Below are 24,550 nucleotides of genomic sequence, written 5' to 3'. Positions count from 1 at the left end.
GAAACAGAGAGATCTCCTGTGTAGATTCCAAATCAGAATATCCATGTACGCATCCTGAAGATCCACCACACTGAGCCAATCGCCCATCTGCAAGGAGGACCGTATCTGGTTGGGCGTGATCATCTTGAATTTCTCTTGGGGTAGGAAAAGATTGAATTGGGAAAGGTCTAGGATAGTGCGCAGTCCAGCCTGTTTGGGTTTGGGCACCGTAAACAGCCGGCAGTAGAAGCCCTCCCCTCGTTCCCCGAGGGGAACGGGTTCCACAGCTCTGAGGTCCAGAAGTTTCTAAACCTCGGCTTTGAGGGAGGGCGAGCCCGACAGCTGAAAAGGAGGGTTGAAGGGTGGGGTAGGGGGTAGGGGTAACCAGAAGCCCGCCCGAGCGACTGACAAGACCCATCTGTCTTCGGTGATGGTCTTCCATGCCTCCCAATGAGACGCAATGCGTCCTCCGACCGTGAGTCTCGTGCAAGCGTGGAGAACCCTCATTTTGTAGGTTTTTCGGTGGTATTGCCACCTGAACCTGAGGAGGAGGCCGAGGAGTGGGAGAAAAACCGAGACCGTTGTTGCCTACGGCGGTTATTCCCCAAAGGGGAAGCCACTCTGCAACATTTCCGGTCAAGGAAGCCCGTAAAGCCAGAGGAGGGTCGGCTTTGCGACAACGGTCTCTGGGTTTTGAAAGGGGTCTTAACAAGGACCGACAAGGATTTAGCTGAGTGCTATCCTTCGTCTTGGTGAGCTCTACATCTGTTGTAGAATGAAAGAGCTCCTTACCATCGAACGGAAGGTCCAACACCTTGTCCTGCACTTCTTTTGAGAAGCCTGCCGTGAGGTATCAACCCCCAGCATAAGGAACCGAGCCGAGGTGTCTACATGATGAGCCGCAGCCTCCAGGAGATCCTGGGCCAAGACCATGGCGTCGGATAATCCCGCCTTAAAGTCTTCCAGCTTCTCGACCGGGATGAACTCCTCAAACTCCGACAGACCTTTCCACATCCGCATATTAGCCCCTGCTAACACCATTTCGCATTGGCCTGCCTGAGCTGCAAGGCTGAGTTGGCGAAAAATGTTCTCCCAAGGGAGTCAAGGAGCTTATCCTCCTTTCCCAGAACCTGAGTAGCCATCGTGGAAGAGGATGCTGCAGGCCTGGACTGCAAAGTGGCCGCAGCCACCACTGTGGAGGAGGGGGGCGGACAAGAAGACAGGGCCACCTCTTCCGAAGAATGCAGCCTGTATCGCGCGTCAATTTTTGTATTGACGAAAAAGTCCAGAGTGTGGCTTTTCCCAGACCCTGCGGACCTCGGCCAGAATGTCCTTCTGCAAGAACAGGCCAGTACACTCCAAAGGAGACAGACTGAGCGCCCCAGAAAGCACGCCCTCCTGTTGAGCGGGCGCCTCAGGCACCGGAACATCTAAGAAGCACATCATGTCCAGTAACCAGTCATGAAAAGCTCTAATAGAGCGGGGCAAGTTCCTCGTTGTCCTGATCATCCGACAGGTCAGTATCCTGCTGAGCCATGTCGGGTGCCGCCTTGTCCACGGGGGACAATGGGGGCAAAGGCGGAAGAGTCGGGGAAGGCACCGTAGGCAAGGGAGGTGCCGGTGGAGCCACCGGAGGAACGGGTGGAGCCGGAGGCGCGGGCGGACATATCTCCCTAAAAAGCCCTTTGGAATATTCCCTCATGGGGTCGGAACGCATGAGCGTTTGAAATTTACCGAAAAAGGCTTCCTCCGGGGACTGCTTTGGAACGTGAAGAGGCCACTCATGAGGAGGATAATTCCAGGGATGTAACAGGGAAGGGTGCCACACCGGTCCCTCCACAGACATATCCACATAAATCAAAGGTGCCGACCCCGCAGGCAACAAAACATTGTGCGTAAGGGGCATCCGGGCGTTCCAATCATAAACTGGCCGATAAGGATGCGCAGAAGGAACTCTATGTTCACCCACGGAACCAAGACCTACACCTGAGACTGATGGCGTAGTTGTAGGGGTAGCACCCAAAATGGCCACTGCGGTCGTGGCGGGAACGGGCGCCATTTTGTCATCGCCTGAGGGGAACTGCGGCACATGAGGAAGAGAGGCAGGGGTCCCCATCGATGGATCAGGGGTCTTAACTTTAGCCTTAACATAAGGAAGCTCGGCAGAGCCGGTACTATGAGGCCTGGAATGTTTCTGAGACATACCAACTGCCAAATTAGCCTTCCCAGGAAGGACCTCGGCACTGCCGGTAAAAGAACAACTTTCCTTCTTTGCCCCCTCACAGATCTTGTGTCGCTGCAAGAGCGGGAACGGTGAGAAACCGCCTTCACTGATAAGGCCTTGTCAGGCCTCTCAGAAATGTTGCTAGCTTTAGCCTCTGGACGAGGGACCTCGGACCCAGGTCCGGTAACAGCCTTATCCGCGCAGGCCTCGAACCTTCCGTTCATTGACACCAAGCCCAACCAAGGCCTCGGGGCGCACCCCAGTCTTATTCTTGAGGGAAGCCGATAGAGAGCCCTCAGAGCGAGCTCCGGTACCCCACGACTCAGTAGAACTGGGTCTACAACAGCCCTCACAGGAGGGGCCTCAGAGCGTGTGCCGGTATCCACAGGCCCCTTACGAGACCCTCAAAGAAAACTCTGGTACAATTATTAGGCCCAACGGGCACCTCAGGGCAATCCCCGGTGACAGAGCAATCAACGCTCCCCCCGGCCCGGGAGGAACCTGGAAACGTATAACCCGGCTCTGAAAAGTAAAGAACTTACCGGGCATTTCTTCTTTTCGTCAATGGACGCCTGAAAATGCGAAGGAAGAGTTCGTCGGAACACCTCCTCCCACCACTCCAACCGACGTTGAAGTGCCCGGACCGAAAAGGAGTCGCAGTAAAAACAGGAGTCCCAACGGTGATCTGGACCCAAACACTCTAAAATAAGAGGATGGGGATCCGCCCTCGTGAAGCGTCGGTGACACAATGAACAATCTGGAAAGTCTAGTTTGAATGACATAGACAGACTAGTATACGATCGCTAGCGAGAGCCAGAGAGGAAAAAAGGGAAGAAAATCTTCCGAGGATGCAAGTGCGTCCAGTCCCGAACAAGCGGAGAAAAGGACTGATGGGCGATGTGTGGGGCAGAGCCAAGGTGGGCGGGGTTACAGCCACGTGCCGGGCCCCGCGCAAGAAAGAGAGGAAGGACAAATAAAAATAAAAACATTTGGATGCTTTTTACAAAGTGCTCCGGTCCCGGCCCACAGGACTGAGAGATGTCCCATAAGTATGGAGGAAAGGGGACGGGACGTAGGAGTAAACTTTTTTCCCGCTCCATGGGTCATTGACGGGACTATTTTTTGTTTGTAGAATGTCACACTGGGATAACTGAACATTTCTTGTTAACATCTGCTCCTTGGGCAGCTAAACATTTAGCCTTAACTCTTAATTCTATTACATTGGGACTATCATTTAAACTTGAATTTGAAAACACACATCCAAATAATGTAGCACTTCTACCCGTTTTATTATTTCTTTACCCAAAAACCACGTGAAAGAGATCTTAAACTTCTTCTTCATTGCTCTCATAGACATTATTCTATATTTAGTTGCATTAACAACTAACCCATTCTGCGCTACATAATCCTGCAATCGATTCAGTTGGTGCTGTAGGCCGATGGGTGTCTGATCAACTTCAGATCTCATTGCTTACATTTCTGCTAGGATGGACTCAACATCTGATTTGAGTCACGTCATCTCTGAGTCACCTCCTCGAGTAGGGGAGGTCATCCGAGCAGTTTTGTTGTTCCCCCCACAAATCTACGATGGTGGAGTTCACACTGCCACAAGGTGGCAAAGAATTAGGCACACCGCTCCCAAGCCCCGCTTCCATTGTGTCATCTGCCGACTCGGCTCTTTTGTTGACGCAAAGGGCTTGTCACCCATCTCTTCATCCTCCTTGCTTTGAGAGGCAGGGGTTGTCTGCTCGCGCCTTGACCTCGCCCAGAGTTGACCCAAAGTGTCCCACTTTTCCTTCGGCACCACACAGTGATCCCCAGCAGGGGCTGCCCTTAGACCCTGAGACCCTCTCTTCCTGGGTTATTCAACATCGGCGTGCCGCTGTGCTCCAGCATCACACTGCCACAGGGGAAGACCTCCCGATTTTACCCTGCTGCTGCTAAAGGGCCTCTCTCCGTTCTCTACACCGCAGGGCAGGGTGCACATCAGCACTGTTTGTGCTGCTCTCACCGGCATCTGAAAGTCTTTGCTCCTCCACCACCGCTTGGGTCCTCCTACGTCCGACACAGCTTCTGCCGCAGTGCCGAGCACCTGCTCTCCCGCTGCAGCTCGCAGGACTTCCTGCCACTTGGCGGGAGCCTACGATTCCGGTTTACATGACACTCCTCTTGTGAGGAAGTCAACTATCTGCACGGCAGGGGTGCACTCGCCTGGGCTTTTTTAATATATGTTTTAAAGAAATTGAATGATGGGAGATCAACCTCGGAAAATGTGTGGGGCTAAACCGCATATATTTTCCTATGCTCACTGCACAACAAACACATAGATCTGTGTACTCTGGGGGGACACAGCCTACAGGCGCAGTCCTCCCTTTCACATTTAATTGGAATGTGAAAGCCAGGAGCACATGAAAGCATCAAAAGGAGGAGGGCAACACCTTCCTCCTGCTATGGCCAGCCTAATTAAATATCAAAGGATCCGCTGTGCCCCTTGTCAGTCTTCTGGTGGCGAGGCATACTCATGAGCGTTAATTGAAGCAGACCTGCGGGAGGCCTGGTCGCAGAACTAACAAAGGGGTCAGGAAACCCAACACCTTTTTGATATGCAGCTTTATCAACCTGAAGTTAGCTCCCAACTGTTAGAATGAAGGGCAGTGAATGTAATGTCTGGAACAACTGTTTACAGTAGCCAACCCCTGTAGGGGGGCCCTTTTTTAGAGGAAAGAAGTATGTGATTTGATGGAGACAGACAGTCTGTTCTCACCATAACTTCAAGGGAGACATGCACTTTGATCAGGAGCCACAGGGAGCACAATTAACCAGACGGACCTTTTGATCTACAACAGACAGGAAGATGGGTGGGACTTAGTAGTACATGTGTTCACCCCTTTACCTTTCCTGTTGCAAAGCACTCTGGTTATGACCTCACGCACAACAGATGATTGTTGGTGGGGACCCAGGATTGGTTCATTAAGGTAGACTTAGCCTGCACCAATCAATGGGACCCATTTGGCATTAAATGAGGGCTGAGCCCCTCTCTTAGCAGATCATCTGAAGACTTTGCAAGGAGTAACAAGAACTCATTTGGACCCTGGATAAAGGTACAGTCTGCCTTACAACTTCCTGCCAGTGAAAGAAGGCCAGGATTTCGAAGAGGGAAGCAAGATCCCTCCCCTAAACATCTCACAGGATACAGAGGGAGATACTGAATCCAGAGGACCCTCCAGCAGCTCCAGAACAGGTACCCAGCCAGCACACAGCGTGCCTTGGTGGGCTCTGCAAGCAAGCTTCCTAGTTAGGAAGTGCCAGAGAGTCTCTGAATCGAAAGAAGGACAAGGCTGTTGCCTGCAACACTCTCCTCAGCTTTGGGCCGTCCGCCTTAAAGGATGACACAAGCCCAGCAAAGAATCTAGGAGGAGTGCACCGACAAGCATCAACCAGCATCCACTTTTAAGGACTTCCCGAGGCAATCGAGCCCCTCGAGCTGCAGCCGACTGCGCCACTGATTGTTGTCATGCCACAGTCGCACACGCCATTTGAGATGTCTCGACCAGTGCTTCAGACCCACCAACCAGCACTGAGACATCGATTCCTGACCCAGAGCTGATGTGTAGGCCAGCCTGCAGCCATCCGTCCAGCCTCACTTGCCGAACGGTCTGTCGCCTGATACCCGCAGCTGTCTCCCATCTTGAACTCTGTCGCAGAAGCCGTAAAGTGCCCTGAAACTGACTTGATGCTGTCAAGCACCAAGAACTTCTACAAGCACAAGGTACATTGTGGTTCTGTCCCTCTGGTCCTTCTCCGAAGGACCCTAGTGACATTTTATGACCCATTGCCCCATTTATGCTGAGACCAAGTATCCTTGAACCTTGTGATTATTTACTCTACCGACTACCCTCCTGTCAGTATCCAGAGTGCGTCCCTTTTCTTTCATGAAACTGTCTGTCCTCTGTATTCCTTTACAGGGTGGGCTGTATTTTGTAGTGTGCTAGAACTGTCTGTTATGATAATAAAGTAGATATTTTTGTACAACCTTGACTGAACAGTCCCTTTAATCTTTGGGTAATAATTGTATTTTTGCAGTGTTGCAACTAACCAAGTATCCACAACCTTGCGGAGATAAGCCTGCCATTCCGTCCACATTACCAAAATCGGACAGTGAGGTTTATAATTGACTTGTGTTTCCAATGTGTTCGGATCCCTTCTGGTGTACTAGAGGTGTGGGGCTGATTGATGGCTTAGAAACCGATATTCATCCCTTGACCACTGGTGCCCTGGAAGTTGATTCGTCACACCTCTACTGCAACGAAAGAGGGCCTCCGGGAACGCCACCACCTCGGGGTCATTCTATCTTGGTGGGCCTCCATGAGCCATTGACCCTGCGGGAGGCACAACACTGTCATGCTCCAACGCTGGAGCGGTGTCTTGATGTGGCTACCTTTGGGCTTATTACACAAAAATACCCAGACTTCCTGTAAAGTGCAAAAGGTTGCTTTAATGTGACAGGTCACTGCTCACAAAGAAACGCTAACCTGGCTCCCTGGCCTTACAGACTAACATAACCGTTTTAACAAATTGCCAAACAATTAAATAATTAAAACATTTCAAATTCTTTCCTTCCTATCCGTTGCTCCCTTCCATCTCCTTAAAATCCTCTCAACCTTCATTCCCGCTTTCTCCCATCTTCTCCCCGAGGCCACGCCCCTCCTTCTTCAATGCCTGTTCGCCCTCTTGGTACCCCCGGGGTAGCCTGTTTGTGTATACAGCACCACCCCTTCCTTTACTGCGCTAGTACCCCTTTGTCCTTCCGCACCCCTCCTCCAAAGGGCCATGTCCCCGACACCAGAAAAACCATCCCCTGAGGTGTTCTTTCTGCCCCACACCTAACCTAGGTTTTCCTCTGCTCACATCTTTTAATTACGTATTGCACTGCCAACATAGCATTTACTAAGTAATAGCTGTTTCCATATACCGATAGATGCACTCCGTCCTCCCGAAAAACTGAAAAATGCTCATAAATTATTTCTCTATGCTCCAGCACTTTCACCCCCACCGCACAACAAAACTTACCCATCTCTCTGGTAATATTCTTCCTTGGCCTTTCCACTGCCCCTTAATTCACTGCCCCTCTCCAAACTCTCCGCAGCAATAACTTCGTCCAAACCAACCTTACCTTGGGCCATATCTCCCTTAACCAGTTCTGGTCCCTTTTAATTTTCCTTAACAATGATACTCCTGTGTCTCTTGCTAAGTCATTCTCCCCTGTGTGTACTATTATTACCTCCGGAACCCCATGACGCTCCCTCAATCCCGCTAACATGAGCAGCAATTGGTCCCACCTAAGCCCCCCTATCCCCGACAATCTAACTAGCGCAACGTTGTAGCTGCAACCCAGTTGTGTCTGAAAAATCCTTTTTCCTGCCTCTTTCCCTGTCCATTTTACGATTGAATGTTCACAAATCCATATCTGCGGCAACTCACCACTCCTCCGTGCCACATCTTCAAAAGAAAAACTGTTGTGAGTTTCTCTCAGTCACTTCCAAACTCCCCCCCACCCTGCCCCCTGCGCTTTTACCATTTCTAACCTGCCTCTGTCCCAAACTCTCTGATATACCCCTTGTACTTTCCCAACCTCCGGCGCCCCAAACCTTTAACCTTATTCTCTGATAACCCCATCCTGCTACCCTCCGATGCCGAGCCCCATCCTGAAAGAATGAGTTCCAAAAACCTCTGCTCTTTCTCCCACGCCCAGCAAAGCCCTCCTCATAACTCCCAAAACCTGTGCTGCCGACACTGCCGACCCGTCCTTGTGCTGAAAGATCAGCCCTTCTATTCCGCCGCATGTCTCCTTCCAAGTTAAGCCTGTCCTCACTGGGCACAACTCCTCACTACCCCTATCCAGAAGCACCCAACATCCCTTTCTTTTCTGGTCCGTCTTTGATCTCCTGATTATCTATTCACACCTAACTCAGAGAAATGAATATCCCCCCTATCTTAGACCTCCTTCCCCTCTTCTCGCCCCCACCAGTTCGGACACCCTAAATGCCCCAAAGAATAACCAAGTGAAACAGGTTGAAAACATTTCCCCCTCCCATATTGACCAGCACACCCCCCATAAAGCCTTACATAACCTAAATAACAAGGCAGCTGAGATCGGTCTCCTGTTGTCCTTTTCTCTCCTGTTCTGTCTTGCCCAACCTTTCAACATTCTGCTTGCCATCTCCCCGCCACTTGGCTGAAAGCACCAGGACCATTTCCCATAAAAAACAATGCCTGCCAATTTCCCCAATATCATTGCCTTTGGCCAGCCTTTATCCATGAACTGCAGTAGAAAGTTAATCACATCATCCCTTCTTCTCTCCTCTGTATCCTCCCTGCCCTTCCAGCTGCGCGCTCCCCCATTATAAATTCCGACCATGCCCTTTTGTAAGCTGTCCTCAGGGACGTCATTTGGGGGTCACCAGAGGTCGCAAGAGCGACCGCTGGCGATTGGCCAGCGACCCCTGTCAATCTCTTGCGACCTCTGGCCATTGACCAATCAGAGGAGGAGGGGGCGTGGCCACAGCGTGCTGCGACGCTTGTGTTGGCCTCCATTTTGATTATTTCACGACGCGTGCCGTGTGGTGCTTTCTCGTCTTGCAGCTGCATCCACCCACGGCACGTCGATCATCATCCACCCCCGCTGACGGCTGAAGGAGGAGGCCAGGCCAGTGACTGTGACTGACTGACGAGGTGAGTGAGACTCGAGTCGAGCGTGAGCCGACTGAGGTCGCCGCCGACGGCAGGCAGGCCTCAGGCCGCCCGCAGCTCACCAAATCGACGTGCAAATATGTGCCGGCGGCGGCCTGCAAGCTGCCGCCGGCATATATTTGCAATGTAGTAAAATGAATTTGGTGCTGCGGCCTGAGGCCTGCCGTCGGCACCCGAATTCATTTTACTACATTGCAAATATATGCCGGCGGCAGCTTGCAGGCCGCCGCCGGCACATATTTGCACGTCGTCAGTAAAATGAATTTGGTGAGCTGCGGCCTGAGGCCTGCCGTCGGCACCCGAATTCATTTTACTACATTGCAAATATATGCCGGCGGCAGCTTGCAGGCCGCCGCCGGCACATATTTTGCACGTCACTAAATGAATCATTTTACTGACGTGCAAATATGTGCCGGCGGCGGCCTGCAAGCTGCCGCCGGCATATCTGTGTGCCTTTCTGTGCTTTTTTTTTTTGTTGAAAGATTGAGTTTCCTTTCGACTCAGGCTTTGGCTAGTTTCAGCATAGCTGTTCCAGACAAACCATGTAGGTTGGAGGTGTACTTCCCCTTCACCTTCTAGGCATTTTGGGCTGAGGGGTCTCAGTTGTTCCCTGGTTTTATAGAGGTTCCAATGGCATCCATGCTGTTGTGACCAGGACCATATAGATCTGTCATGCTTGCCTGACCTTGTAGTTACTTTAAAGGAGGCCACCTGTCAAGTGCTGCACGGGCCACTGAAGAATTGGAAGCTCTATGTTTAACAACTCCAATTTCCGGTTGATTTCGTACATGCAGTCTGTGTGAGTTCTAACTTCTTCCAAAATAATGTCATTGAGGTTGACAAAAGAACTCAGGACAGCGTTCAGGGCTTAGACAGTATGGGATTTCAACCTTATTCTATCGTCTACATCTCGCAAGGTGTAATGAAGATGAGAGTCAGAATTGCGAGGTGATATAGTTTCAAACGAGAGGCCATCGTGGCGGTCCTGGATCTTTATGTCTGCATCAATGATTTCGGTTAAATCAGAAGGTGACCCCATAAATGAGGCATCAAAATGAATTCGGGTGCCGACGGCAGGCCTCAGGCCGCAGCACCAAATTAATGAATTTGGTGCTGCGGCCTGCCCTGAGGCCTGCCGTCGGCACCCGAATTCATTTTACTACATTGCAAATATATGCCGGCGGCAGCTTGCAGGCCGCCACCGGCACATATTTGCACGTCGTCAGTAAAATGAATTTGGTGCTGCGCAGCTGCGGCCTGAGTGCATCCACCGCATACATAATATTGGAATTCACAAAACACTAGCAGGCTTCTTCTCCCGCCTGCTCACGTAATTCATGGACACCCTGGTGGAGAGAGCCCGGCTTACATTGTAAGTGATAGAGCTATGAGAAAGTGTTGAGGTTGCAGCAGGACTGTGCAAGCATCCCCTCAAAATCTACCATGTGGGTGAACTTAACTGTTGACACCGTCACGTATGCAAAGTGGGCCCATTCTTTTATCATAAACCAAAGACCTCTCCGCCCTAAATCTCCCTGCACCTCTTCAACAGACCAAAAATGTTCCCGTCTGAGGGCCGAAACACGTCAAGACCCACCGCCACCTCCCTGGACCCATCGACATTGCCTTATCTAGTAGTCGCCGTTTTCCCACCATTTCCCAACGCCCAGAGATAGTGCTCAAAATGCTGCATGATCACCCCTTGGGCACTCCAATGTTCAATGTGACTTCTGAGGACGCCTTGTATTGGCTCGCTTTCGCCTTCGGAAGTAGCAGGTTGTGTGATCGTTCACGCCAAGCTCCTCTCCTGAGCAGCTTCTGAGATGTCCGTATGCCCAATAAAAAACGAGATACCATTTTGAGGAAATACATCAGAGGTAATCTCTATGGACTCGGCGCAGGGTGGGTATTTTCATCATCGACACCCTTGCGCAGTTCGGTCTCCAGCCAAGGCATAGTGCACTGCGGGCACCTGTCTGGCTGGGTCTCACTGCAACCGAGTGACGGCAGCATCTTTCTTTGGCATTGCGTGGGAAACATGCATCCTGTCTCTTTCCTGGGTGGAGTGGAGGGGGTAACATTTGTAGCCGCCAGCCCTCGGTAGCGGGTTTCTAGAATGACTCACCTCGGGCTAGTGTGAATCATCACCTTCTGGGGATTAGAACGAGGTACCTTATCTGTCAGGGGTCAGGGGATGATGAAGGTAAATAGCGGACCGGAGGATTCTGCCGCGCGCTCCCCCGGCCTCTTCACCGGCTTTGTGTTCAGTCAGCAACCATGCCACCGTGGCCATTGCGTGCAAAGCAGCGTGTTCTTGAAAGTTGGATAAAAATGTGTGCGTGCCGTGTGTACTGAAACTAGCTCTCCCGAGGGAGCGGTGAAGGGATCTTAGTCTGCGCAGAAGGTGCACGAGTCTTATTGACCACCTCCCCAGCCAGTGTGTCGATGTGCCCCTCGTCACTGTGTCCATGTGCCCCTTGCCCCTCGCCACTGTGTTCATGTGCCCTCCTGAGCCCAGCTTACAGCAACAGCTTATGCAAATTATACTGCTTAAATTAACCACAGGCAGATGAAATCCAAGTCATTTGTGGCCTGCAGCCTATACATTTTGCAATGCATTTAACTAGGATTTTACATTGTGACACGACATTATGTAAACTGCTCCTTGCCCGAGCCACACACTCAGCCTGGGCCTGCTGCGGCCTACAGAGCTAGTTCCTAGAGATCCTAGGACAATGGTGCATAACATGCATCCCTCTGAGTTACAGAAGGTTAATGATGAATCGTTGCCGGGCCTGAAGTCATTCTCTAGGTCTGTCAGGTGCAAAGCCTCTGTGGTCCAGTTTGTCTCTGCATGATGCGTGCACCCCAGAACTCTAAAACTCTATTAAAAATGAATATGGTCTGGTGTTGCACAAATGAATCTTTCTGATATTTTGTTATTATTTTCAGACCTGCATCTTCGTGTGGAAGTTCCTTCCTTTCTGTGTTCTCAACGCCAGCAAACAGTACCACCATTGAGCAGCTGACATCCAGCCTTATCTGTGACCGCTGTGAGAGGTAAATGAACGTGAAGCAACATATTGAAAATGTACAGCATATGTTAATGATCTGATCTGTTATTCCATATCTATTTATGCATTGCAGCCTTGTCCTAGTTGTTTCAACACAAAAGATGGCTGTTTCTCTTCCATTTAATCAGAGAACAGCACACAATTAACTTCAAACTGTATGACACTGAACAGGTTTCCTTTTTTCTTAGAGGCAGAGTTTGAACAGGTTGCAACTGTTAATCTCTCAAATGTAAAGTATTACCCTGACAGATAGGACTGACCTAAAAGTAAGCTACGAAAATAAATGCTTGAAATCACTGCTTAGGTATGTACTCAGTGCTCCAGATAAGATTTTGAAGTGGGACTATTGTATTCCCTATTTTGTAAACTTGGAAGTAAAATGATTTTTAGGGAGTAAAAATGTAAATCTAGTTCCCCACAGCAGTATTTTGTAAGCAAGTAAAAATGCTTTAACTGGAAAACTGAAAGGTTTTTCTAATAATTATGTTGCACCTAGTTACTCATACACATTAAAAGATCATGTGCATGTCTACCGATCGAGCAGTAATAATAGTACTTTCTTCCTTTGGAACTACGTGCGCTACCTCTCCAAACATCCATGGAACTGTGTGCGTGAAAGAAGGGCTCAGGGTCCACAGTGTTTGTTTCCTATTTTTTGTTGGGAGTATTTGTAATCCGTTTTTCTTTTTGGGGAGTACTCGCTTATTTTCAGGGAGTACAGTGATAAACTTGTAAGCCAAAGCAATACATTTCAGATTTGTCTCCTCTTTGGTATTCAGCGGAAGTGGTCCTCCAAAGAAGAGTGAAGCACAAAAGAAGTCAGGAGGACACTGAGGAATCCATCATTTGCTTGAACAATCGCTTCTGATTTAGCAGTACTAAAAGAACTAACATGTCTACACCTACAGGAAAACCCAAGGATCCAAAACAGAGGTCAATCGTTGATATGTTTTCTCCAAAAGCAAGAGGAGCTGGCCCTACTCCAGGCTCTGATTCAAGCAAGCGCAAGAGGTCTGATAATAACTCAAGTGGCAGTTCAAACACAGCTGCACATGTTGTCCAACCATCGGCCAGCACATCAACTCTTGCTGGCAGCGAAGCTGCTTCTTCAGGTGCAGACAGTGCATCTACATGTGCTGACATTGGTTCACTATCTCCACATGCTGACTCTTTGTCTACAGCTCCACCTTCCTTGGCTGACATAGCATTTCCTTCATTTGTAGTGGCCACTGAAGGCTCTTGTTCACATGCAGACATTGCTGTGACGGTTTCACGTGATGCTGATGACCCAAGCAACACTTCAACGTTCCTGGATAGCGCAGAGTGCTCTTTCAACCCTGATGTTGAGGATTGTTCTTCCCGTATTGGCATGTTTGATGATCCTCCCACTGGTGCTTGCTCTCCCGACATTTCACTCCTCGGGGAGAGCACAAGCAGCTCTTGGTTGCAGAGCGATAACAGTATGCAGATGTGTCTAGCTGAGCAGGGCATTCCAAGAAGATCTCCAGCTCCCAATTTAGATGACAGTGTGGTGACTGATCTGTCCCCAAATCCATGCAGTGACCCTGTACAGCCAAAACTTCCTACATACCCTGTAACTGGTTCCCGTAAGTTTAACGGAGACTACAAAACATATCCTTGGGTGGAGTATTCCGTTCTGAAAGATAAAGTATACTGCTTTGCATGCAGACATTTTGGTTCTAATTCTGGAGGAGGGGGGCGTGCACGTGGCAATGTTCCATTTGTTGATATTGGCTTCGCTAAATGGGAAAAGACACGTTGTTCTTTAAAGATGCACTCAGATTCTGATAAGCATAAGTCTTCAGTTGTAGCTTGGGCAGACTTTAAGTGTGTACAACAGACTACAGGCCCTCACCACTCAATTGTGTCAATGCTAGAAAAGGTTGGGGACCAAGAGATTGAAGAGAATCGTCAACATGTGCTGCAGTTACTAAAGGTTGTATGTGTTTTGGGTCGTCAAGGACTTGCTTTCCGAGCCACAGATGAATCGCAAGACTCCCACAATAAGGGAAACTTCATAGCAATATTGCGTTTGCTGTCTGATAATAATGAACTTCTTAAAGTAAAAATGGCTAGACGATATGGGCACTACACATCTCCAGAGTATCAAAATGACATGATCTCAGTTGTGGCAAATCTTATACGTCAGAATATCGTTAGGAAAGTGACAAAGCACTTTGCAGTGTTGGTTGATGAAACCAAAGACATTTCGCATAAAGAACAGATGAGCTTTGTGATCCGGTTTGTAGACGAAGATGGGAACATTCAGGAAAAAGCCATGGGATGTTACCACATGGAGAAGTTGGATGCCTCCAGTTTAGCTGCAGCCATTGACAAATCTGTACGCGATGCTGGCCTTGACTGGAAGAACTGTGTGGCACAATGCTATGATGGGGCATCAGTTATGAGTGGCTGTTTCAATGGAGTGCAAGCGAAAATAAAAGAAATTGCTCCACAGGCAGTTTACATTCACTGTCATGCACATCGTCTAAACCTTGCGTTAGTGCAAACTATCACTAACATACAAACAGTGAAGGATTTTTTCTCAACTTTGCAGGCTGTGTATGTGTTCCTTTCACAAAGTTCTCCTCGGCACGAACTCTTTGTAAAAGCTCAAACAGAAAGCGGTCTGGAAGTACAAGAATTAGAAAGACTTTGTGGCACTAGATGGTTTTATTGGTATGCGTGTGTTAAAAAAATACAGGCTCGATTTGAAACCATTATAGTTGTTCTCAGTTTAATAGAATCATCGCAACAACGTGACAAGCAGGCTTGTTCAGAAGCCAGAGGACTTCTCCGAAATATGCAGTGCTTTGAGTTTTTGCTAACTTTGTTAAGTATGGAAGCAATTCTGAAAAAGATTCGTGTGTTATCTGATGAACTTCAGAGAAAGCATCTTGATTTGCCAGATGCGAGTCACCTAATTCAAGTGACAAGAACTGCCCTCGTCAACCTTAGACAAGAATGCCATTGGGTGAAAATCGTCAATGATGCAACGGAATTGGCAGAAAAATGTGGTATTGAAACAGTTGAAGACCACGACCGCAGAGCTTTACCAGTAAGGCACCACCAACTGTGCAGCAAACTCAAAGAATACCTTGTTGGTACTACTGTAGGGAAGAGGCCTGGACATTATGAGCACTCTGAGGATCGAATGCCACAGACTGAACGGATAAAGCAAGAGGTGTTTTTCTGCACCTTGGATAGGTTTGTAAGAGAGTTGGATGCTCGTTTTATAGATAACATGGGGCTTATCAAGGCTGCCGGCATGTTCAATCCAAGGGCTAAAAATTTCTTGGAGGACTCATCTGCAGATCTTCTTGCTCGGCACTACCTAGGGCCCCAAGTAGATTATGCTGCATTGCATTCAGGGCTTGACACTGCAAGGGGCTATTTATCTGGCAAGACTTTAGCAGGTACTCACTCTGTCAGGTACTATCTCAATGAATCTCCAAGAGGCTTTTCTGATGTCCTAAATCTGTTGGATCTGGTTCTTGCATTGCCAATTACAACTGCAACAAATGAGAGGTTCTTCTCCTGTTTGAAAAGAGTTAAAAACTATTTGCGAAATAGATGTGGAGACAACAGACTTAGTGATTTGTTGGTAATGGCATGTGAACCTATGGAGGTTGAAGAGGTAAATTTGAGTGATGCCATTGACCGATTTGCTGACATGCGACACAGGAGGTATCCTCTGAAAAGATGAACCATTATATTCTTCGACACTGTTAGATTATAGCTCAATTTTCAAGTTAGGTCTTTCTTTTCAAGTCACGCAGACCTAATCAGCACCACATACAGTCTTCAAAACCATCTGCTACTCTCCTACACTACCAGCCTCTTCTCCTCATGAAGTCAGCCATGATACATCGCTCATGCACTACAACCAGTTTGTCTCATCTTCAAAACACTGCATGGTATGCTGTTGAGTTTAGTCAACATCCTATTTTTTACCAGTGAGCTAAGCAACAATGGACCATTACGTCAGAAACATCATGTGTGTCTTTAAAATGGCATCATCTGCCACACCACCGGCATCCTACAGATTTTCAGTCTAAGCAACAGCAAGACATTCAATTAGCCTTTTCCTGTGAAGCCAGACAGGCACTACTAGTAGCACAGCCACAAGCATCTGTCAACCGCCAGTCTCTTAGAATCTGACTAGCCTCCATCAGCATCTTCTTGACAGGTCAGCCAGAAGCTGCAGCACAGCTGGAGTCTTGTGTCATGAAAACATTTGCTATCCGATTCCCGCCTGGCTCTTCTTCATTTCCAGTCAAGGAAGCAATGATGAGCCATCTAAGCAGCAACTTCCATTAAGCCAGTCACCAGCTACCCCACAGCTACAGTTCTGTCTTCACAATGCCAGCACCGTATCCTTGATTTGTAGTCAACCAAGCAATGATGAGACACACCCAGTCAGTGCCCTCTGTTAAAACCAGCCCGGCACCATCGGCATCACAGCCAGTATTCTGTGACCTCAAAACAGCACCTGCCATACTTGCAGCCTCTTCTCTGCCAAACACCTGCAGCTCGACTACCAGAGTTCTGTGACCTCAAAACAGCACCTGCCATACTTGCAGCCTCTTCTCTGCCAAACACCTGCAGCTCCACTACCAGAGTTCTGTGTCTTCTTGATCTGTTGCCATTGAACACTCACAGACCTCTCCTCTGGTTTCCAGTAACCTAAGCAACAACCTGCCTTCGAGTCAGAATCTTCACCTCACATGCCATTGAAACAGCAGCACCGGCACGTCTGTCAAGCCACTGTTCTGCTCAATCTGGTAAGAAACTACATTTTAAGTCTTATGATCAGAGTGAAGGAAGAGCAACTGTTGGGCATTATCCAAAAATCTATATAATAGTACTAATTGTTGGAATGTGTACCATTGTGGTGCGGGGTGTGGAGGACAATGAACATGTAGGAACAGAAACCTAGGCATATAAAGAGTGTTGGTGAGTGTGGGAGTAATGCAAAATGCAGCCAGGATTTTTTCCCCCATAAAATCTGGGCACTGGACTGATGAGGCTTTTGGTACTGAAGTTTGTATCACTCAGTAATGCACTGTATGCCTTGAACACATTTTGAACTAATCTTTTGGCAGCCAAAATAACACAAGCAGAAGAGTCATTAAAAACTGAGGATGCCATACATGTTTTCTGATGAAATATTCTCCAATCTCCCCTTTTATCCTGGCTTTCCCCTATCCCCGTCACCCCGTGCCCGCCTATCCGTCCCTGTCCCCCCAGAATGTGATTTCGCTCTGTAGTCCTGTTGAAATAACAGGGCAGATCCACATAAAGAGGGGATTGGGGTTCATACACTCCACGTGGCAACATGGACCTTGACACTGATACTTATGATGATCCATTCTTGTATGAAATGTCACAATACACTGATATCGTAACCATTTTTTTCTTAATGCACTGAGCGATAATGCTTTATTAGGCCACTTCCTGTGATGTCATGGTGGGGGCGTGGTCTAATGACATCACTTCCTGTGGGGTGTGGTCAAATGACATCACTTCCTGTAGGGGTGTGGTCAAATGACATCACTTCCTGTGATGTCACTCTTGGGGGTGTGGCACTGTGATGTCACTTCCGCTACCCCTGGCATTTTGGTGAAATGACGTCCCTGGCTGTCCTAGAGGTTGGGGCTAGCAAACCCTTCACTAAGGACAGTGCTCTCATTTTCCTGTCCTCCACAGCTCCTCTGGGATCCGATGCCAGCTCCAATCTGCTCCTGGGGCCATTCCACGGAATCTCTGCCACTGAAAACGAGATAATGCATAAGCGATGCTATTATCCTTCCCTGGCACATGCGTTGCTATAAACACCACATTCCACTTCATACATGCATCACAAATTCTCTCATTAATCTAGCCACCCTCTCGTCCTTTCCTGACTGCCTGTTAACCACATTAACCACTGCCTCATTATCGATATTGAAATTTACTTTCTTGTTCCTCAATTCCCCTCCCCATAACTCCATTGACACCAACAAAGGGAAACATTCCAAAAAGGCTATGCTTCTACCTCCTCTTTGTCACTGCTCGGGCCACCTTTCTGCACACCACCTTCCCTCCCAGAAAACTCCAAAACCTCCTCAGCCCGCTGCATCTGAAAAGATTTGCACCTCCCACAAACCGGATCACTCTGAAGTCACATTGACACACCATTGAATCCTTCCAGAATTCGCAGCCAAATCATGTAGTCTTCCCTAACCCCTCCAGACAACCCCACCATCTGATGTGGGCACTTAGCTCCCGCCATAGACCGCATAGACCGCGCCATGTTTCTACAGAAAGTGCGCCCTGGGGCCACTACCCTACATACAAAATTGAGATGTCCCAGCAGCCTCTGCATGCACACCAATGTCATTTTGCACGCTACTATTGCCTTCTCCAGCAAAACTACCAAACTGCTCACCTTGTCCTGCAGCAAGCGTGAAGTCATGGGCACCAAATCCAACTCAATCCCTAAAAAGCACCGCTGCCGGCCCCTCAGTTTTGTCCTCCGCCAATGGCACTTTCAACTCTTGCATCAGTGTCTGAAAGGTGCCTAGCATCCTCCGGCATTCTTGTTCTTTGCCCGCCCCGCTAATAAACAAAAAATTGTCCCAATAGTGTAACACTCCTTCAGCTCCTGAACTATATGTAAAAACCCACTGTAGAAAAGAACTAAAATGCTCAAACAAGGCAGATGCAATTGCGCAATCCATAGGTAAAGCTTTGTCTACATAAAGGTGTCCTTCAAACTGCATCCCCAGACGCCAGAAATCTTCTGGATGCACTGGTAACAACCGGAATGCTGCCTTGATGTTGCACTTGGCTATGAATGCCCCACAACCTTTTTTCCTCATCAAACCCACCGCCTGGTCCACGCTCACATAGGACATCCCGCAATCCTCTGGTGAAATAAAATCATTGACTGACATGCCCTCCGGCCCTGATAAGTGGTGTATTAATCTAAATTCCCCGGCAACCTTCTTAGGCACGACCCCAAATGGGACACAACCAAATCTCCCGACAAATCTGTAGATGGCCCTACCACTCTTCCCGCTGTCACCTACTTGTGCAGTTTTTCCCTTACCACTTCCACATTCTCCCGTGCCGACTTCACATTTTCCACCCACCATCGCAACCTAGGACCCTGGTAACCCAACCTAAAACCCTCCAGAAAACCTTCCCCCAAAATCTTGGCCCCTTCTCTTTCCGGGTAAAAACGGAGCCACTTCTCCAAAACCTCAACCTTAACTCAACCTAGGTCTTTCCCCACAACTCCCCGTCCTGCACTTTGCCCTCTCCCTCTGTCCACTGATTGGAAATATTGCATGACCGGATGCCGTCCTACGCATCTGTGGCACTTGTGCTTAAATTTGCTCACCATCCTCGTGCAGCCTTCTTTATTGAAAGCCCAACATGCTGCAAAGGGCTGACCCTTGCCTCCTCCTTCCTCCCCCTCCAAGGCGGGGCGACCATGAAAGGGCCAGTAAGTTATGGGTAAACCGCTTTCTGTATGCAGCGTTGGTGCTGGCCGCGTAAGCACCATCCATCGCAGCCAGAGATCCATGTCAATCTCTCCCCACACTGCTTCACTATCTTCCGCCATCCTTGCCTTAAACTCTTTGTCGTATCTCACCCATGCGAAACCCCCAAAACTCATAAACGCCTTTCTTATTACATCCATGTACTTCAAGAACACTACACACTTCTCAGGAAACATCTCGCAGTAAACACTTGCATGTATAATAAAAGCTGATGTACAATTGTCACTCTTGACCGGCATCTTTGGCCTTGTGGCCAATTCCCTCTCCTCTTCCTAAGACCCTTCCTTTGCTCTCACCTCCCCGTGCAGAAGCTTAAAAACATCCACAAACTCCCCAGCCCATATCTTTTCTTTTGTTGTTCCCATCAAATGCGCGCCCTGGTGGCTTAGTAATACCCATATAAGGCATCTTTTTGTCCTTCCCTGTACTTTTCGCAGCCTTCTCCTTAGGAACCTGCAATACCTTGTCAGTTTTTACTTTCACCAAGGATAAACTCTTCTCCCTTTCCAAGGCCACCGTGGTCCGAAACCCTGTTTCCCCACCTATCCCCCGAGCCCCAGCTAGGACCCTGGTAGGACCCTGGTAACCCAACCTAAAACTGCAAGTTGTCCCTCTCGTGCCCACCCTGTGGCAAGCGGCTGACCACTTCTGTTCCCGCTCACCTCTTACTGCCTCGCCGTCACCTAGCCGCAGCATCCTGGCCTCCACTCCTTTCAATTTTGTATGTTGTTGTTACTCTGTAAAGCGCTTTGGCGTAAAGCGCTATATAAATTCAATAAACATAAACACATAAACATAAACACTCTGACATTCCTCATCTCTTTTCTCACCGAAAACCTGCTGCAGGACAAGAAACATCAGCAGACTCCCGAAACCAATTTCCCCGCCGTCCTCTTGCATTTCTGCCCCCTCAACTTGACCGTCCCCTTCAAACCTTAAACCCCTTCTCACTCTTTCCCTCCCCCGTAAACCAATTTGCTCTTCATCCTCCCATTGTCCAACATTCTCCTTCCTCCCATTCATCATCCCCAATGAAATATCATTGTTGTTGCGAGCGCACGCTTGGGCCGGGCAACTCCTCTTCGGGTGAGCCCGTGGTGTCTGCCCTGCTACTCTATTGAAGTCTTCTCGGCCTGCTCCTCTCTTCTTGGACGAGGGGTTCTCTCCTCCACCCTTTGCTCCTCCATGCTAGGGACCGTGTTGCGCCCTCTAGACTGCTGTTTCCATTCTTTCAGAGGGGCCATTCTCAAACCCTCTCCTACCACCTCAGGAACCCCGGGGGCCGTACTATGCCCTCCGACAAATGCCCTACTAGGCGGGGAGGTCGTTCTGCACCTTCCCCTTTCTCACTAATCGACTGGGACCATTCCCTCCTGCTCCCGGCTGCACTCTTTTGCAGGTAATTCCCCGCTCTGCCCCTCAGCGCAGCCGCCACTCTTGGGTCCGTGCTGCCCCTTACCTCACCCCTAGCCTGCTTCGTGCCAACCTCTGGCCCCATTCCACTAGATACCTCCCCCGGACCTTTAGCTCCTGACCCACTGCCCGACCCTTCACCTACTCTCCCCCATTCCTGGACGCTCTCCTGGGTACCTCTAACCTGCTCCTTCTTATCCCATTGTTCCATATCCCCCCTACCTGCTGATGGGTGACAAGCCACCACTGCAGTGAGAGCCCAATCCGACGCAGCTCTTTGTTGTGGCCTCATCCCCCCAGATGCGCTCTGTGCGCAAGCTAGTACGCTGGTCTGTGCAGCACCCAAAATCACTCCGGGGGGAAACCCTTCGCATTCCCCCCGGCAGCCCCTTCCGCTGCACCCCCTGGTGGACTCCCTCTATTGAAATTTAATATCAATTCATCCAAGCCTCAGACAGAATTTGTTATCTTTAATAAATGAGTTGCTGTCGCATGTGGTGTGAATTATATCCAGTTTTACAACACCTTTGGTTCCAAGTCTACTGTGGAGGCAGTGCCTGTATGCGAGGATGACTATTTATGTGAGAGGAAGAGTAAAGAGGAGGTACAGACTGAGTGACTGTCCCTGTGTTCTGCATATAATCCTTTGAATACCATGTTCAGAGCCTGGATATTAATAGGTGAAGCTGCACTTCAGTTAAAGTACAAATTACCAGGGACAGTAAGTTGGGTTTGGGGAGGGAGCAAGCCATAGGAGGTTTCTGTACGGATTTGTGTGACACGTTTTGAAATGGAAAGCCGTGAATATAATGTTTGCCCATGATCACAAGGCTGCACTGTAATGAAACCCTCCACCTCCCAGTCTTGACTGCAGTTCTGATTGATTGAATTCTCACGGGGTTGGAGCACAAGATCTCACAATGTATTTTGTTTGCTTGAAAAAAAAAGTTTGCACAACAAACAATACTTCAGCGTCCCACTGCTGCTTTTTCTCCCTCACTCCACATTGAATGCAGAGAGGACACATAAAATATCTTTTTAAAAGTCCATGTGAATCTAGTCCTAAATCCTCCAGCTTCAAAAACTAAGCATTGTATAATTTCAGACTGAACTGAATGGAAATAGAACATGATACCCTTTCAATGTAGGTACCACACTAGGATTTGGGTATTCTTTATTTAAAGCTTTGCTAAAAGGAGAGCATGTTTTAGAAACATTTCTGTTGCGTGTCATAAAAGGGGGGGGCACTGTCCTCTAGGTGAAACAATTTGTAGCTTTATTTGGTTTCCGTAGGGGACAGATTTGTTTTAAAAAAAGACCCACAGCTCCTTAGTTGTTGGTTGTAGCACTTTGACCACTGTGATCGTCGTGCTTAACGGTGGGTGTAGTTAGTAAAACAGGACCGAAGGTCCTGGTGTCGGTTTCTTTTTTATTCTTTTTATTTTTCACTTAGTATCTCAATCCCTGTGTCATGTATACACAGTAAAAGTCCTTGATCAATCCTATTATTCGTTTTCTGGAGAGATCAAACTGTAGTCTGGCATATTTCATTTAATTTGACTGCACAGGTACAGTGATATGATGAGCCGACCGGTTTCAGTGGTAAGGACCACTTTCATCAGGGCTAGAACAGCTGGCGGATAGTGGTGCTGTTGTAGTTGAAGGAGAAGCTGGATCTAGCTAGTATCTTTGATGGACCTGCCCTTGACTTGCCATATGCCGAGTCACCTGCTCCGGAATCGGCATTTTACAAACCGGGACGCGCTGGGAACATCAACATCAAACCACACAGCACGGTTGAAATTGAATCCGCTGCTCACCTGGGTGACCCGATTTAACTATGAACGTGGGACTACAGGTGACTCGGCACATGGCTGAACACTGTCAGCACTTGCAGTGGGATTGAAACTTCACAGTCCTACACTAGGACCAACCTGACAAGAGAAGTCATCATTGTCAAGGGCAGGTCCATCAAAGATGCAAGCTAGATCCAGCTTCTCCTTCAACTACAACATCACCACTATCCGCCAGCTGTTCTAGCCCTGATGAAAGTGGTCCTTACCACTGAAATTGGTCGGCTCATCATATCACTGTATCTGTGCAGTCAAATTAAATTAAATATGCCAGACTACAGTTTGATCTCTCCAGAAAACGAATAATAGGATTGATCAAGGACTTTTACTGTGTATACATGACACAGGGATTGAGATACTAAGTGAAAAATAAAAAGAATAAAAAAGATACAGGCACGAGGACCTTCAGTCCTGTTTCACTAACTACACCCACCCTTAAGCACGATGATCACAGTGGTCAAAGTGTTACAACCAACAACTAAGGAACTGTGGGTCTTTTTTTTAAACAGATCTGTCCCCTACGGAAACCAAATAAAGCTACAAATTGTTTCACCCAGAGGACAGTCCCCCCCTTTTATGACGCACAACAGAAATGTTTCTAAAACATGCTCTTCTTTTAGCAAAGCATTAAATAAAGAATACCCAAATCCTAGTGTGGTACCTTCATAACCAAGGGAAGATTTGGGTACTAGACCCCCTTCAGGTCCAGCATGTGGACACCCACCCTTTCAATCCAGCCAGCTTCTCCACCATCATTCGCTATGTGGGGGGTGTAGGGTCACCTGACCTGAACTAAAGCACAGCAAGCACATTTAGCCCCATATTGATAAAATAAACCTAAAGATAGAAGCCTCACATGTCAGCATATACATTCTGATCGTACCTAGATGGTCTACATCAGTGCTTTAAACACCCACCTTCGCCCACACCACACAAGTAAGGGAAGGACACAAAATCACTAACTCATACTCCAGATCCAACATGCAGACAGCAGCAACATCATTGTAATGTGTCTGGGCCACATGGGACATGCCCCCTTCCTGACTCCTGTGTTGCAGGACCTCTATGCAACAGCGGTGCGCAGTAGTGGCAAACAATACTGAAACAAGTCCCTTTGTGGTGGTTTACATAATTTTGAAACCATTGCATAGTCTCTATGTTGAGAGGATGCTGAAAGGGTAGTTGTATGTTCTTTTGATGGGAAGTGTTTGATTCTATTATATGACAGTCACATACCAAGTTCCAATAATATCCAAATATCCTCTTCGCTTCTTCTTTCCATGAAAGTGTGATGGCTTTGAGTGTCAAAGCACTGAGTATGTGCATCAGTTTACCATCAACATCCCTTTCCACATGTGGAGGCAGACCACCCAACAACACTTTTTTCAGTGAGAACCCTATATCCCACTCTGCAATTTCCCAGTACTTCCCACACTTTCTTCCAAAACCTTGCCATGGACAAACATTCTATTGACGTATGTTTGAGATTGTCATCAGGTCACTATAGGCCCAATATTGGATACTGTCGGGAGACAGTTTGCGACCCACAACGACAGGATTGTATAGGGCCCTATTATAAATCAGGGTGTAACCGTTAAGCTTGCAGAGATGAGGGCGCTGTAAACCATTTGCCCATTCCTTAACCAGTCCTCTGCCATCAACGGCAAGACACACTCGTTGTTCCAT

Source organism: Ambystoma mexicanum, chromosome 14 (assembly GCF_040938575.1).
Source record: "Ambystoma mexicanum isolate Mex_15411 chromosome 14, UKY_AmexF1_1, whole genome shotgun sequence".
Classification (NCBI taxonomy): Eukaryota; Metazoa; Chordata; class Amphibia; order Caudata; family Ambystomatidae; genus Ambystoma; species Ambystoma mexicanum.
This window is presented reverse-complemented; position numbering follows the sequence as displayed.